This window comes from Haliotis rufescens, unplaced genomic scaffold (genome assembly GCF_023055435.1).
Source record: "Haliotis rufescens isolate VD_foot unplaced genomic scaffold, xgHalRufe1.0.p SCAF_13, whole genome shotgun sequence".
NCBI classification, from domain to species: domain Eukaryota; kingdom Metazoa; phylum Mollusca; class Gastropoda; order Lepetellida; family Haliotidae; genus Haliotis; species Haliotis rufescens.
Window position 1 is genome coordinate 40,137,355 of NW_025963813.1, and position 18,397 is coordinate 40,155,751.

The following is an 18,397-nucleotide window of genomic DNA, read 5'->3' on the forward strand; positions in this document are numbered from 1 at the left end:
CCTTATGCGTTTTAAAGCCTAGCCATTTGCTTTGCCATTGGCTTTGCCAGCTATCGATTGCACAAACACATAAAAGTTGACTGGCAACATGACGTCACTTAATGTGTGTCGTCACTTGCTTGACACGAAATTCTTGACCTTGTCGTCACTTCGTTACTAAATTATAATTAGATAAAACAGTGACACACACATATTTCCCCGAAATTGAGACCCTCTCGTGTCGATAGGGGGAGATATGCGAGATGTTATAAACTGAACGTTTATACACAACCATTGAACCTTTCGATGAACACAAATAAAGATGTTACAAATTCAGTCTAAATATTACATTCCCTACGCTGCGTGATGTCACAAAATGAGGTCAATGTGCACAGGTCAGAGGAGTGAATGAGTGATTGAGTTGGGTTTAACGCCGCTTTTAACAGTATTCCAGTTATATCACAGCGTGTCAGCTTTATGTGGGAGGAAAGCCCGAAGTGATGCAGGTCTCAGACGTTTACCACTACGGTGAAACCCACGAGCACGGATATGCTGCTGACAAACCTAGAAACATAATCGGGGCGAACCGGGATTCGAACCCACAATCATAGGTTTCTGGCGTGCCCAAGGGACGCAACTCTGCAAAGCGAATCGCGGTGCCTTAGACGACATGGCCCCAAAAGATCAGAGGATTTGGTTGGTTGGTTGGTTTGTTGTTTAACGCCGCTCTCAGCAATATTCCAGCTATATGACGGCGGTCTGTAAATAGCCGAGTCTGGACCAGACAATCCAGTCATTGATATCATGAGCATCGATCCACTCAATTGGGATCGATGACAAGCATCAACCAAGTCAGCGAGCCTGACCACCCGATCCCGTTAGTCGCCTTTTACGACAAGCATAGTCACCTTTTACGGCAAGCATGGGTCGCTGAAGACCTTTTTCATCCCGGATCTTCACGGGTCAAAGATCAGATCAGAGGTAACAATGTCAGAGGTTATATGAGCAAAAGAACAGTGACCCCAAAGGTGTGCTCACAAGGTTGAACCCTCAACTAACATGAATGATTTGACCGGCTTCTCAAGTCTAAATTAGCTGAAATTAATGTTGTTTTTCTTAATGTATAACTCGCTTTAGTTACGATATGGCTGAAATATTGCCGATGTGACTTTAAATATTAACTCACTCACTCACTCACTCAATTAGCTGAATAAAAATGGCTGTTAATTACATCACGCAAGTGTTTTGGCCTAGTGAATAGACCCAAATAACATTTGCCAGATACGCATACATTTTTCTTTATATTGTTCACATTATCTAGGCATCATCTGGTCAATATATATGAAAGTCATGTGAGACACAGCTCATTAATAAATGCCCATGCCTTTACCCTTGTGTAGAGTAACCGCTTATTATTCCAAAAAAAATCCAGATTTCTTTCGTTTGAGGTACTTTCTAAGAATATTTCATTTCAGGAAAGTGAGTGAGTGAGTGAGTTAAGATTTAACGTCACATCGGCAGTATTTCAGCCATATCGTGACGAGAAGTACATTAATAATACACATATTTAGACAATATAAAAAGCTGTAACGATGGATAGTACACTAACTAGAATATCACAGAGTCTATCTAAAACTAGTTGAGAATATATAAAAGTCATAAGTATAAGTGAACAACACAATATAAAAATGGGCTAGAGATCGTCAGTAACTAAAGGGAGATCACCATACCAGGGACCAACGGGACTTACAGTCCCTTTGCTTCCTGCATGGACACTGGCTGGATTTATATCATCCCTTCAGTCACTGGCGATATTTTACCAGTGAAGCCGAATATTAAAATGACAAAAATTCTCCGATGTGGGACTTACATACCCTCTTAGCAATCCGGAAAGAGTGATCCAACTGTAAAACCTCAGACAATCGATGAAAAAATAGCGGCCCAGCATTAAGGATGGAAAAAAGGCCTACTTTTTGTTTTTCATTGATTAATGAACTAATGGCTGCGTGGGTTTACAGATGAAGCTTACAGGCTGAAATAGCCACCTCTACAAAAGAAACGTGTATACACACCACGACCGCAGAAGCACATACTCAGAAAATGAAATCAACACAATCATATGTGTGTATTGACTTGATGGCGCTTTGTTGACTTTTCTCTCTACAGCTGAAATGTCAACTGGCTTTGTAAAAGTAATATAGATCAGTTTGTGTGTCAGGTTCCAGGTACTCTCATCACTGAGATGCTCTGATTTAATTCCATTTCAGCAACATTCCTGCTTCATGACGGCGGTTGGGATGCTATATTTGCAAAGCTTCGTGCAACAGAGGACAAGTAAAACTACCTTGTTTGAATATGAATTTACAGCCTAAATACTTGATTTGTTATGTACTAATCCAACTGTCTGACAGTTATTTACTATAAGCAATCTTAAGATATAGCTTACAGTTTACACTTATTGATTTATGGCACTAATTGAAGTAATGTGTACTTGCTGAAAAATATATAACTTAATGCATATTGATCTGTAACATTGGCGTCCAGTTAGGATTGTTCACATTTCTGTGGTCTTCTGCAGCGAAGCACACAAACTGGGTTGGCCTCCTGTTATGACGTCCAAAGGGATTGTGTGTCTACTCTTGGTCAGTCTCACCTTACATAACACCGAAGGTGAACATATGACATTGTAGGAGAGCATTCTCATTATAAGAGTGGACAGAACATGCAATGTTTGCAAATATTTCAAAATATGGTTTGTGTTTGTGTGCGATGGTTGTCAAACACTTGCTTTGGGCTGATTTTGGATTGTTTAGGAATTGTGCAGTTTGTATCAATACGTAATATAAATTTCGAAAGGTGGTAAGGTGTTCGGAACGAGATAGTTCACTAAGGATAGGTCTTACTGACTTATATATCTTCATATGTGTTTAGCTTCCCTGCGGATAACGTCACCTGGAGACTGGGTGTTCATCAACACCTCCCTGTACGGCGTCGACATCAGGTCTTGCACGACGATGCCACTAAAGATCAAGGCCTGTGACCAGGTGCACGTGTGGTTTGGGGACGGCACACCCACCAACTCCTATGAGATTGGTACCTGGAAGAGGGCAGAGACCGGGTTCAGACAGTGTAGTGAATGTTACGGCACTGAGAAATTCTACTCAAACCCGCGAGGCATACACTGCGATGAATTCAGGTAAGATCCCCGCATGGGTTCAAATTGTATTAATTATCAAGACGTAAATGATTATGTTACAAATACTTTGACTTACTTGAGCTGTGTCAATATGTACCTATCTGAGTATCATTAATCATGGGTTACTTTCTATTCTTAGGAATACATGTGTATATTTCAAAATCGATATTGATAAATGTAAGAGTTTGTTGCCCGAAGTCGCCCAGCAACATTCTTGTTATGCGACGGCAACCTTTAGATGAACCAAAAATCAAGTGATGGACCAGGGACGCGATAGTGCATTTACTGATTTTGTTGAAACTAAAAGCGACAAAGAAATATAAGTTTAATCAGCCATAGCATAGGTGGTGAACATATATAAAATATACTCATGCACTGAATGTTTTCCCACAATTAATACAGCTCACTGAACAAAGCTTTTACTTCCCTGTCAGTAAAAAACTTACAATGATATTTTTATGTACCTGTACTCGATTATGTGTTTTCTGTGGATACCATTAGTCTTATGCACCTATGGTGGGCACGGGTGGCCCAGTCGTCTAAGGCGCCGCGATTCGCTATGCAGAGTTGCGTCCCTTGGGCACGCCAGAAACCTATGATGTGGGTTCGAATCCCGGTTCGCCCCGATTATGTTTCTAGGTTTGTCGGCACCATACCCGTGCTCATGGGTTTCACCGAAGTGGTAAACGTCTGAGACATGCATCACTTCGGGCTTTCCTCCCATATTAAGCTGACACGCCATCATATAACTGGAATACTGTAAAAAGCAACGTTAAACCCAAATCATTCACTCACTTATGCAACTATTTTGGGCAGATTTATTCTGTTTCGAACTTCGATAAAATTCGTCTGTCTACTGATACCGTTCCAAATATTAATTATTTAATCTTACCAGGAACAAAGGCCCAAGTGAGCCCAATGACTTTCATTTTTTTGTCCGAGTGAGTAGCAATATTCCAACAATATTATGATGGGTGACACCAAGCAATGGGCTTCACACCTTGTACCAATGTGGCGAATCAAACGCTTCAACGACTATGCTAGAACAAACTGGGAATATGAAGAGGATATTTAAGGATATCATCATACCTGGACTCATAGTTGTTCATTTAATATGCTTAACATCTAAACAGAAATACATATGAAATTGAAATATATTTTCTCCAAAAGTACATGCCCAGAGATTTCAGCTCCAAGAGTATATTTACACCCCCCCCCCCCCCCCCCCACACACACACACACAAATTGTGACATTTTAATTTTAGCCTACACTTTATTTGCTGTGCTTGGATACTCAGAATGAGGTATCCAGTAGGGTGTCCGGTACCGGATCCTTGGACACCCATATTGAGGTATCCCGTGATGTATCCAGTGCCAGATACCCGAATTCCAGTAGGCATGCTTTCCACTGAGGTGTTGAATGCCAGATACAACGTATCGCAGGGTATCTGTCACTGTAAACCCGGATGCGTTTTGGGTAACTATAGGGAGGTATCCGGAAGGGATCTGGAAAACGGATACTGTATTACATTTTGCTGCGATGTTAATTTTTTCATTAAAAAAAAAACGTTTAGGAAATGTTGAAAATTGTATTATAAATTGTATATTTATATACGTATCCTATCCTTGCACTGATCACGTGTCTATCCCACTCAACTCATTTCAAGGCATATAGACCAAGGAATTGCCATGCGGGGATGGACGGGTGGGCATATAACGTGTGAGATAGGATAAGTATATAAATATACAATTTACAATAACATTTTCAACACTCAATCTCACACTATGCATTTTATCCCACGGTTGGATGGTGGTGCGCAACTCCCTTGACTATAGATCACAATCGTAGGATATGTACGAGGAAGCTGGAACTAAACAGTGGTATAATACTTAATACAGTAACACAGTTAAGTGTCGTAAGACAAAAACAAACAAACATGTAGACAGGATAAGAAGAACACTCTCAAAGAATGTTGAGATCCTGGTACGCAAACAACTGAAACACAAAAAGTCGGGTACAATATGTGTAACATGTTCAAACGTAAGGAAGCGTAATCGTCTGTCTTAAACGAACGAGTACGACTTATATTTGAGAGAGTATGTATCCAGTCGTCGAATCTACAAGACGGGGTATTCCTATTTCCAGAGGACAGTAAGTTGCACCCGCTCGGCATCTCTTTTATCACTTCGTTAAGCCTTCAACCATCTCAGTGATTGAATCGATGGATAAATAACGAGAAGAGAAAAAGATCGACAATATCCACAAAAGGAAAATCGATCCGTTATTCAACACACATAACTAAAGTAGAGGTGTGTGAAATAAGGGATCGCCGCGTCTAATCACGACTTTAAGTTGAAGACCAAGTTCTCTACAGACGAGTGATTATCTCCTCCAACCGGCTGCTCAGTCTCGGAAGCCCGAATGAATACAGTAAACACAAATAATCAAGACAAATGTTTATCATAAAGAGAGAAGGGTGTAATGTGATATGCATATCCCTACCTGCACAGGTGTGTCTTCGAGATCTGTTGCGCGAGTACCAAGGGTCCAAACTGGTGAAGGCCTTGAACGTCCGTCACTGAGATGGTAATGGGATGCGAACACTGTATCGGATTTCCAAAAACATCCCTCCATAATTGCGGTCAAGGAGCAATTACTAGTGGAAGCGACAGCACAGGTTTCGTAAGGATTTGATGCGACTGTAGCAGGCCAGCAAAGGTGTAGGCTTGAAGGATCACTTAGCGTATGCAAAAAGAGATTGTGGTACGAGATACTTCTGTTGTAGCTGCCACAGAGAGTGGGATGAATAACTTCTTACGTAATCGACGAAGTGGTTTCGCCGCTTCCAGACACATCGATGCATGTACCAGACACATCGATATGTCTTCGTCAGGGTGTAAGATGGTGGTCAAAGGTGGGATGCTGAATAGTCGATCGGGTTGATTAGCAAGTTGATTATTGGCGATGAAATTCTATCGTAAATACTTTCCCATGTGTGGTTCGTTCGAAACGCACTCTGTGTGACGCCTAAAGCGTGAATTTCACTCACTCGAGCCGCCGTTGCAAGGGCCAGGAGAAAAACTGTCTTCAAAGAAATGTGTTTGAAATCTTTCTTGGTTAGAGGTTCGTACTCGGCTTAAGTGAGATGGCGAAATATGATATTTAGATCCTAAGTTGTGTGTCGAAAACGTGATGTTTGGTCCGCAAACTTGTACAATCTGATCATGATTTAATCCGGTGATTGTAGAAATCTTAGTGCCAGTTGTAGTTGTGATGACAGAACCTTTTAGTTTATGAGATGATTGAAGATAGTGAAGGTATTCAGCAATTTGTTGCGGGGATGCCGTGGCAGTAGTGGAAATGTCATGTGAATGACAATACAATTCAAATGCCTTCCATTTATGGTCATATAGTGCTTTCATAGATGATCTGTGAGCCTCCGGAATGGTCTTGGCCACTCGTTCATAATAACACTTAGCTATCAATGATTTCTGTAAATGTGCCAAACGCATAGATTGAGAGTTGTTGGCGATGGATGACAGAGCTGAGAGTGTGGTTATGCAGAAGATCGTCCCTAGAGGTAGATGGTAAAATTTCCTGTCTGCAATACTGCGTGTTGGCCAGTAGGGCGCAACCAAAAGTAGAGTGAGGCGATTGGTCGTTGTTATCTTCTGTAGAACCCGATGTAGAATGCTGGTTGAGGGAAAAGTGTAAACATGTAGATTGCTAACGCATCGTGGTCCCAGTCTAGTGGGTCTGAGATTAATGATACAAACTGTCAAAGAGAGCTCTGATGAACTGGAAATCGTTTCGCACTTTTTTGTGTTGATGATCCAACCTAGTTGGTGAAGTAGGCGTTGAGAGAAATCACGGTGACGAAGTAGAGTGTTCAAATCCTTGTTTGCTTGAATACAGTCGTAAATGTAGGTTTCGAAGACGATGCCACGAGTGAACTTGACGATAGGTCTTGTGAGGCGAGTGAATAGCCACGGGGGTGAGGAAATTCCAAATGGGAGCACTTGCCATTGGAAGTGTTGGCCTAGGAACACAATTCGAAAATGGCGGTGCCCTGGCATGATAGGGTCTTGAAGTACGCGTCTTGTAGAGCTAGGCGGATCCTGAAGTCGTGGGATGAATAATCGTTCGTAGTAGGGCGATTGATGTCATGCGAAAGTGTTGAGGAGTCTCCAGATATAGTTTGTTGAAGGTTTTCATGTTGAAGATGAGATGTAGTTGAGGACTGTCCTTCTTGGGGAACAGAAAAAATGGAGAATAGAACCGTGATGTCATTGGCCAAGTACCCAGACATTCTATTGCATTGTTTACAAGTAACAAGCTTATGGCGTCTATGAGAACTGCAAGTTGTTTGGCCGGTAACAGATGTTGAGGCGGTTTGCACGTCGTCGGAGGTGTCGTGGCAAGAGGTAGAGGTTAACCTGTTTATAGGAGACGAGACACATATGGGTCGTCTAGGATGGTCCAGTTTAAAGGGAACGTGCCTAGTCTTCCGCCTACAGGAGACGAAAAAATTGGAATGGCTGAAGTCGGAAAGTCCCAGTCGTTCTTCTGTAGTGAGTCATTTGGGGTTGGTGTTTCCTTAATTGCCTGAAAAGGTGACGGTGCGTCCGCCTGATTTCCTTCCTTGCTGATGTTGGCATCCCAGGCCACGGCCACGAAAAGAAGTAGACCTATTACTAAAAACCTCTCTAAGGTCTTGTTGAGAGGGAGTAAAGTTTGGTCGCCTTCGGACTTTCCTTTGCTCTTCTAGTTGATTTTGCTGGAGATTAAGTAAGTCAACAGTGACATGCAGGGAAGTGTCTCTTTGGACTTCATGGGTGACCTCCTGTATGCGCCCGGCGAAAAGGGAGGCTGTTTACCATGGCAGCTGGTACAGCCGGTTCTGAAATTGATCATCCCATGAGCAATGCTGTAACACCCCACGTCTACAAAGAGTAGGGATAGATCCCTCATGGTGAGCAAAGAGCCCTAGTATAGCTGTCGTTTTATCCTGGATGAGGGTCACAGTACTTCGAAAACAGGATTCTTCCGAGGAAGATGCACGAGTTAAAGCCAATGAGAGTGCTTAAGTTGCTGATAAAATAGCGGAGACCAACGGGAGGGTCCTTTGAACAGTGGTGTCGAGGTGAACGAGGTCCCTATCATCCACTGAAGAAGCAGAGTACGGACGCTTAGGAGCTAATGTTGCTCCCAGGTGACGAAGCTAGGGAGCTATAGTGGTCTGATGACTCTGCTTTTGGTGGTTGGTCCACTGAAAGGGATCTAGTGGCTGTCAATGCAGATTGAGGTACCGTAGTTGGTACAGCAGGTGCCGGTTGTGGAAGCTCGCGAGGGATCCATGATATAGGGATAGCTTGAGGTGGAGCTTGTGATGTATCAGGAGTCTCTGATTCAACAAAAACAGGAGGGCATCGAAACGGAGATGGTGATGGGGAGCAGGAACGATGAGTAGTTGAAGTAGAACTCTGCCTATCTTTAGGTGAAGGGCATCTACTAACGGTAGCTGATGGGAGTGGTCTATCTCTATTCGCCGAGGAGAATCCTTATGACGAGAAGAGGAAAAATGGATTGACTGAGAAGGTCTGTAATCCAGAAAGCGGGATCAAGAGGATACCCATGCCTTGGAGGTTGGGGATCCTGTAGTGTGGGTATCGTTCCAACTCATGTACGTACGCACTATATGAAGTAGGGTTCCAAGGGTAATCACGTTGATGAAAATATAAAAATGTGAGGGTACTCTCTTGGTCGAAAATCCGGATTGATGAGTGAAGGAGAGATCGAGACATGTAGGATGGATGACTAATAGACTCATTGTAGCGTTCATCCTCCGAGCCTAGACGTAATGGGTCTGACTAGTCTCAGTGTGAGACAAAATAAGTGGATGAGTGATAATCTGCTTGCCTTTTCATAAGACGAGTAACGATCTGTAAGTGAACGATGCATCTGAGGGGAATCTCTCGAATGTCTCCGATCCTTGGAGGTTTTATGATCTCTCGTGTCCCGTTGAACCTCCTTTGAAGTGTGTCGATACTTAGGAGTCCGTATGTCCTTCGAGGTTCAGTCAGATTATGTTCGTTGAACCTCAGTGGTTCGACGAGGTTCTGTTGTTGTTTTTTTGTCTGAAGATGTATGTTTCGAGTACGGCGATGTTTGGAGGTTCCATGATGTTCGGAGGTTCAAGGTTCGGGGTGCAAGGTTCGAGGTTCGGAGGCCCTATGTTCGTAGGTTCGAGGTTCGGAGGTTCGGAGTTTCGAGGGTCCAAGTTCGGAGGTTTGGTGTTCGGAAGTACGTGGTGGGTCGTCCGGTGAATCATCTCGGTGTCGAGAGTGAGAAGTCCATTGGTTCCGGTCTGAATGCCGACCCCCTGATGATTGCACGGAATAAAGTGCACTGACTGTCGATGCAAGTCGCTCACTATTTCTATTGTCTTGTGAATACTCTCGGGGATGGGAGGTTCGGGAGCCTTGATCCGATAAGTCGTCATACCACTCTTGATCGTCGAATGGGAGATTCGAACGACGGACCGAACTTGTAGAGTTGACAGCAATACCAGTACTATGTGTAACCTCCGAATGTATGACAGGAGCGAGCTCCATGTTAGTCATAGAACACGACGAGACGAAAGTACGAACCTCGGTCCGGCTCGATACGTTGGCTGACGTAAGCCGGTCATACACACTCGTGTCTAACGAGTGGACTCGTCGAATGTCCAAGTCTCGGGATGTGGACGTTAAATTCGGCTTTGAAGGTGGATTCGTGGAGACTTTAGACACGTCGTCTGTGAGAAAAGAGTCAGAGACTCCCTAATCTTCTAACGAGATCATGGGACCAGTGAGATCCCTAGTATCCTGGCCCGCCGATGAGGGTGATCGGCCCGATCTAGCTTTCTTGGCCGGTGTTTTCTTGGTTTCCGTGGATTTTTCTGCAGTCTTAGAGATACAATCTGACACCCGACTCCGACATTTATGCAGGTACAGTTGGAATGATTCATCTGATAGATGAGCATAGTTCGCAACGCTCTAAAAAGCTGCATAATCCTCTACAATCCAAACACTGAGAATGAGGGTCAGACGGAGAGAAAACACGTCGGCACAAAGTGCAGACAGATCTCCGAGTGGACTGCTCGTCCATAATGAAGAAGGGATTAAGGTAAACTTGCAGGCAAGAAGACAACAAAAATATGAAGCTATCTTGCAATGGAAAAAAACACCAAAATGTATTCCTGTAATAACAACACGTCACCACTACGTGGCGATTTGAAAGAGAATGAGTTGACTGGGATAGACACGTGATCAATGTGAGAGGGACAACAAGCATGCATAGCGTGCATGATCCAGATCTGGGAGGTGACCGTGGCGATGTGAGGTACGACAGGGTTGAATAACTTTATAGAAGCTGGAAACCTTTATTTCAGACACGTTTCCACTCAGAATCGAAAGAAGAAAGAAGAATGCATAGTGTGAGATAGGATAAGTTTAAAAATTGTTCGTTTTGCAACATAGTACATTTATCTGCGTGTTTGTTTGTGCAACTGGACAATTTACATATACGTTATCTGTAGATCATTTCATCACCACACTTTAGCCATGTGTTTTCTGGAGCACCGTGCACATAATAGTGAATTGTGGGTACGTGGACATGTTCAATACTTAGGATTACATTATACATACTTTGTTGAATTGTATTGTCTTGGAAGAACCCAGTTCCCCAAAATACTTATGAAATACAGTTGATACACATAAGAACCAAACTGTTTAAATAAAGTATTTACTTTATCACGCACAAACAAATGCATATTATCTCAAGCAGTCGTCATTCAGTGTGACTCTCAAACTTATCTGCGTCACAAGTGTTCTAAAATGTCTTATGTACACTTATGGTTAATGATTTCAAAGAGTCCAGTAAGTTGTACGGTACATGTAGGTAAACACAAGCCATAGAACCATCTTATTCTAAATATATGAAATCCATTGTACGATTCCGATTATATTTTACGCAAGTGTTTATGAATCACTATCCATCAGTGACGATTTAGGCCTTTACTAGTGACGTTACTTGTTGAAGAAGGAAGTAAGTTAGGCAGAACCAACTTTAATGTCGTATTTTCCTGTTCCTTATCTTTTATGACCTGTGAAGATTCCGGGGTAGAATAGGTCTTCAGCAACCCATGCTTGCCATAAAAGGCGACTATGCTTGTCTTAAAAGGTGACTAACGGGATCGGGTTGTCAGGCTCGCTTACTTCGTTTATGCATGTCATCGATCCCAATTGCGTGGCTCGATGCTCATGATATCAATCACTGGATTGTCTGGTCCAGACTCGATTATTTACCGACCGCCGTCATAAAGCTGGAATATTGCTGAGTGCGGCGTTAAACAACAAACAAACCAAACCAAACCTGATCTTTTATAGCAAACGTAACTGCCACTTACGAATGGACAAGGCACACTATAGGAACAAATGGGAATTTTTTTGTTTTGTTTGAACGTTACCAAAGTGTGAAATATAAAGGCGTTTTCAACTTCATTTGATACTCGGCGCTTTAGGAAGTGGTTTCGAAACAACTAAGAACAAACTTGTCTCAATTCCGTATTCTTTTTTTGTTGTGTTACAATTGATGTTTTCAGGTGGTTCTGGTTCCGGTGGGGTGAAGGTCGTCTGGAGTTTGGTGAAGGTCGAATTGCTGGCTTGCAGCTTGTGTTTGATGAACCAATCAACAGACCCATTGAAGAGTTCAGGGTGGCATCATATGTATACACGGTCGAGTACATTCTGGGTATGTTAGTGCTATTGTAAGCATCACCCATCCCAACACACACACACACCACACCCTGCCAAAACACACACACAAACACAAGCATACATACATACAAACATTGAGGGGGATATTGAAAGGCGAGTCCCTCAGTGCTTCTAAAGCACTGAAACAAATAAGCAATTCAGCATCAGACTACACAGTTAAATGTGACATCTTATTGACACATAGTGTCTCACACATTACTTTAGAAATACCTGTAGGCACCTTTTTATTACTGGCGAATTTCAATTCACCGTACGTCATTACCTTATGACTAAGTAAACTGCATTTATTTACACAAGTCACCCTGTGTTCTGAACATTTTCTTTCCAATACGCAAAATTGATCCACTTTGTTCTGTTGTGAACAGATCCAGTGTAATAAAACAAGAATATCCACCTCGGGGCTTATGGTAGCAAGTAATTGGGGACGTTATTATTTCACGCATAATGGCTGATCAATACAATCGGCTTCATGTATTTACCAACAGATCAGTTATTGTTCTTGGTGTTGCATTGTAATGCTATTATCTCATAGAATATATTGAAAAGCGTAGATGTGAGATATGAAATTTCACATCACGCATGTACTGGACATTGTTCACGTGCACATAGAAACCAAAGTGTGTGCACCTATAGGAAACTCAAAGTCACTAATGCAAAGAGCTAAGTACACGTGTAGGGGTTTCTCTACAAGTGGAATAACGGTCAATACCACGGGCAAACCTACCGGGATAGAATAGGTCTTCAGCAACCCATGCTTGCCGTAAAAGGCGACTAACGGGATCGGGTGGTCAGGCTCGCTGGCTTGGTTGATGCATGTCATCTTACCTCAGTTGCGTAGATCGCTGCCCATGAAGTCAGCCACTGAATAGACTGCCGTCATATAGCTGGAGTATTGCTGAGCGCGGCTATAAAATTAAAAAAAAAAAAATACGCACTCTGATGCCATCAAGATGTACATGTCGTTCATGGATCGCCAGAAATGGATCTACACGCCCGAAAATAATTTACAAGAAATTTATCGTCTGTACACCCTCACTGTGATTGCATCATTTCCCATATTTTGGGGCGGGAGTGTATTTTCCTGATCATTCTACTGGTGTGCACAGATCGTAATGAAACAGCAACCAGAAAAGTGTGATTCGGGTTTTGAATTGGTTGTCTATGTTGAAGTAGTAGATGTAGAATGAGTGCCAGTACTTTATTGGAATAAAAATTTACACTTGAGTCTTACAGCGCAGACAAGTACTCGTGACCCGTAAATAATTCACATTGTATTATCATAGTGTACATGTATATACTGCGCTTATACAGACATCTCTGCTCAAATGGGGTTTTATTTGTTTCCCGATCAGTGGCTCAGTATGCATTCCAGGTATCATTCTCAACTTCCCGGAGGTGCCTATAGTCCTGGAGGGTTTCTACATCCACCTCACATATCGGATACTCGTTCCCTGTTGGGTGAAGAGATGCTCGGTTGAACAAAGCCACTTGCCCAGGATGACATCTTTTTGACACTGGGGGTTTTGGTGTATATGGCGAAATAACAACCTGATCACTAGCGGGATCAGACCTCAACACCTGGTGCTTGCTTACCCCACGCTTTTGTACTTTTACCTGTCCCTAAATGCAAGGCTAATTCCTATGTAAATTTCGAGGTACAACCACCTCGGTAACACTGCAGTATTGACTATATTGGTCGCAATTCATGACGGGATATAGAGACTATTCTGCGAGCATGGGTGCAATAGAGATTTTACCAACCGGGTGCAGAATTCTTAAACGAGTTTCTTAAAATAAATATGATATACGTGCGACTGTTATAATTTCTTTATTACCTATTATTTCTTAATCCCTTTAAACTCCTCTTCAGAAATGTTCACTGATCACGAGCGCTGTCTCACAAAACCACGATTGTAGAAAGACGTCAACAATCTTGAGCTATGGCGTCTTTTCTAGTGTGACGTCAATAATGCCGCCCAGGTGGCGTAACCAAACAATGGTGAAGTGATATTTGCAACAGAGCATATCAGTAGATTTTTATGAACTCTGTTAATTCTAACCACATGGGTAATGCATAATTGCATTGCACTTATCTCAAATGACAATTACGAGAACTTTTAGCTGTGATCCAATTTTTAATAAAGACTCTCGAAACTAGATATATTGGAAAATTCCAGTGAAAAGAAAAAACACTTTAGGGGAATAATAAGCATGTTCAATGGCAGTGTCTTGCAATATTTAGCTATCTTAACCTCGCACACTGAGATACATTTGTCTTTGCAGGTGAAGGCTATGAGTCCCATTATGGTGTAGCGAGCCTGAGTGGGAGATACTCCGACGGGCTGCTGTACGAGTGCAAGGCCTGGAGTGGTGTACACTGTGCCACGCAGTGTCAGGCACACGGAAACTGTCACATGTACAGCTACCAGAAAAAACAGGCTATCTGCACCCTCTACAATAGAGACATGTCATCATTCACTTTGACGTCCGAAACTGGATGGGTTTCGTACCAACTTCGTTATTGTGATTAAAGCGTTAGTTTCTGAATGGGGAACACGTTATTGGTGAAGTTTCTAGTTATTTCCCATCAGAACATGCACACAGACTGTATTGTACACAAAGTGGTATACATGTATATTTAGCCGCCATATAGCTGGACTATTGCTGAGTGCAAACAAACAAACAAACAAACAAACAAACGAACAAACAAACATGTATATTTAGAGAGAAATATAACGTAATAAGATTGCAGCACTGGCTGTTTCAGCAACAATTTGGGGTTATTGTGGCTGGTGTCACAAGCTGTATATATTGCAGGTAAGGAACCATTACGAGGATAAATGGCGTCAAAAGGCAAATCGGTTCGTACAAAACTGAAATGTGAAATCAGCTAAAGACCACACAAGACCAATGATTAATTAAAGAATTACATTATCGTATGTTTACAATTACAAAAGATCATATGATGGATGAAGTAGCAGAGCCAGAAGATTCAGGTTTCATAAAATTAATCAGTGCACTCGAATGTTCAGAAGAGGAACGTGCGCCGAAAATGTGTTGGAGATTGGCAGGAATTCGGTGATTTTTATAGGTATCCAGTCTGCACTATAGATGAGACAGTCATAAAAGGCGCTCGTGAAAGGCCTGAAATTGCCCTCGCCTTGCCAGCCAGACGTTTAGCATCTGTCACGTTCGGAACCTCTCAAACTTTGAAGTCTATCATGTTTGTTAACAATAAATCACAATTACGGTGCAACTCGGCGATTGCTGGTTTCAATAGTTTATGAGCGTCTCGTTCGTTTGCTGATACTGACAATGACCAGAAATTAATCCACAGGCATCTCTACATAACAGTATGATTGGTACATGTCTTAGCATTTATTACATAAACGCTTTGTGCATAGATCTAATTGCATTTTTGCTGGAGTGTTTTCTTTGCTTCTTTAAACTATTCTTTAGTATGTGTTGAACAGTTTCTCTTTGCCTAAATTTCACAAATGTGAAACAAAAATGAATTTTAGACAACAGTCTTTTATCAACCCGTGTGTGCCAGGTTATTGCAATGTAATACTATTGGAAGTGAACCAGCCAAGTAATGTGTCGAAATATGTTCATGTTTTTTTTCAACACCAACATCTTTTAGTGAATATCTGTCTTCGTTTAGGTATCTGAATTTGATAAAATGTGTGTAATTGTAAATATGTTATGACTTTTTTTGTTGTGTTAGTATTTTTTCATTGTAATTGTCGAAATGGCATCTGGAGGAAATAAAGAATCCCACTTTCTCTTTCCCTCTCTCATTTTAATTTTGTATTGTCCACCTGACATATGCAGTTTCTTATACGACTCTTGCTTAAAAGCTGTTTGATCAAGGCTACAACGTTCAAGGCCTCAGTGCAACATTCAGAATGGAACATTGGTATCATCACTATTTATAATCTAAAGTAGCTATTAGTTGTCCGTTAAGTGGCACATGACTATGTGTAAGGAAGGAAGTATGAGAATGTTATCAGTATGTGTTAGTTGACCTTGTGATGGGAGGCCAATGAGTTTCAACAGTATTTCAGTTATATCACGGCGTGTCAGCTTAATGTAGGAGGAAAGCTCGAAGTGATGCTCGAAGGTCTCAGACGTTTACCACTTCGGTGAAACCCACGAGCACGGGTATGGTCCTGACAAACCTAGAAACTTCTTCATGAAGTGCGGCTTCAAGTCCAGCAAGATTTAGAACTGGGGGATCACGATGTCTGACTTTCCGGTCAAGAATGTCCCAGAGATGCTCAATCGGATTAAGATCCAGACTACAGGCCGGCCAAGGAAGAGTGGCAACAGCTTCTTGACGCAACACTGCCCGAGATCTGTATGGTCTAGCATTGTCGTCCATGTAAACAGGTCTTGTCTGAAAAGGATGGTTGTCGAAATGGGGGACTACCACTGGACGAAGAATGGCATCGTGGTATTGTTGGCCATTCAGGTTTCCACGAATTGTCAGCGGAAGTCTGCAGCCGTAGGAAACACAACCCCATATCATGACAGGCCCCCGCCACATGCTAAGGTCTTCTGGATGTTCCTTGGTGCACAACGAGTGTTACCTTGCCTCCAAACACGTATTCGACCACCAACAGTTCGTGGCAGCATTCGACACTCGTCAGACCATTGAATGCTTCTCCAGTTGGCCAAATTCCATCGACTACGGGCACGACACCATATCAGACGATTCAACATGTGCCTCTCTGTCAGTTGAGGACGTTTTACTGGTCTTCTGGCGTTATAACCAGCCACTCTGAGGCGACGCCTTACGGTCATCGTCTAGAGTCTCTGATGGGTAATCCACTGCAGTCTTAAATCTGTTGAAGTGGCAAATGGATTTCGTCTGACTATCCTGAAAAGACGTCTATCCTCTCTGTAAGAGTACTTTCTTGGCCTACGAGACCTATGTCTGTCATTGACATCATTGGTTTGACCATGTTTGACAATCAAACGAGTGATAACACTGTGATGACGACCCATTTGTCTTGCAATAGCCCTGCATGACATGCCAGCATTTTTTATGCCTATCACTTCCCATCTTTCAGCGTTCGTTACCTTTCTCCTCGCCATGGCTGATTTTCAACCTCTATTGGAAGGGGAATCTCACACAGGAGCAAAATGCAACCACGTGGGGGGAACCTTGAAAGGGGGAAAGCCTTTTGGAAATTCAATAATAGTCTGCCCTACGATCCAGAGTATGTAATATATGTCAAACAGTTAAACAATACTACAAAATAACAAATAATTGTGGAAAACATCTAACTATATAAAAAAAAACTATTTTAGGAAGCTTTGCTATGCAATGTATGAGGATGCACGATAAAATACTCACAAATAAAAAAATGGGAAAAAATTAATGAAGAAAAAGAAACTAATGAAAAGTTTGAAATAGATGAGGAAAATGACGAAGACAGAAAAATCCAGAAGAGATTGAAAAAAATATAATAACAAATGGAACATAAAACTGACGGAATTATAGTGAGAGCTAATGCAAATTGGCAGGAGAAATACTAAGTCTTTCTATCATTTGAAAAACAAAAGTTCCTTAATAAGGGTATTACTAAACTTGAAAGCAATAATAAACTTTTCACAGATGCCAAAGATATTATTGATCATGTTCAGAAATACCATCACACAGTTCATAAACAAATATATATACAACTAAAGACACAACAAATGTTTATTTAGAAGATATGTTCAAACAAGTGCTTCGGACTTTGAAGGAAATGAAAAATTACAAAAGTTCCGGCCCATCCGGATTCACGGCAGAATTCTTCAAAAACAATGTTGAAAAATATGAACAAATTCCTAGCATGTATACCTTAGAAAGATCAATCAAGAGAGTAAATGAAAAATACCACCCTATATCCACCCTGAACTTGTCTTATAAGATAGTATCAGCAGCAATAGCACCACAATGTCACTGTACGTTTTTTCTTTCAAGCACTGTTTTCTTTTTCGCTTGTTAGGAAGTGTCAATGTTGCTATAATCTTGGACTACATTCTTCCTGTACAGTCGTGGCATATTCTCAAATAGTTTCGCCGCAACATATTGTTAAGCGTTGATTCCCAAACTGAAACAGTTTGTTGACCCAGAATCTGTACGTAAAAGTGTGAAACCAACAAACAACCAACAAGTAGTATACAGTCAACAAATGTATTACAAAATTAACTAGGTTTACAAATTACTGCAAAGCAGTTACAATGGCAGTATACCATAGAGTGGTGGTACACTATTCAGTGACAGTATATAATATGATGGCATTGGTCAGTATCAAATACCAAAACAGAGTGACGATAGCAAAACTCAGTGATAATAATACATCCACCCAGCAGCGACAGTGGTCAAGGGATGTGATGAGTGCTCATCAC

General features: G+C 41.8%; 1 protein-coding gene across 1 annotated transcript in view; it reads left to right on the forward strand.

Moving 5' to 3' along the window:
* The window catches only part of LOC124129036 (hyaluronoglucuronidase-like), a 64,958-nt gene that overhangs the window by 37,306 nt on the left and 9,255 nt on the right, over positions 1-18,397 (forward strand). The gene's annotated exons all lie outside the window — the stretch shown is intronic.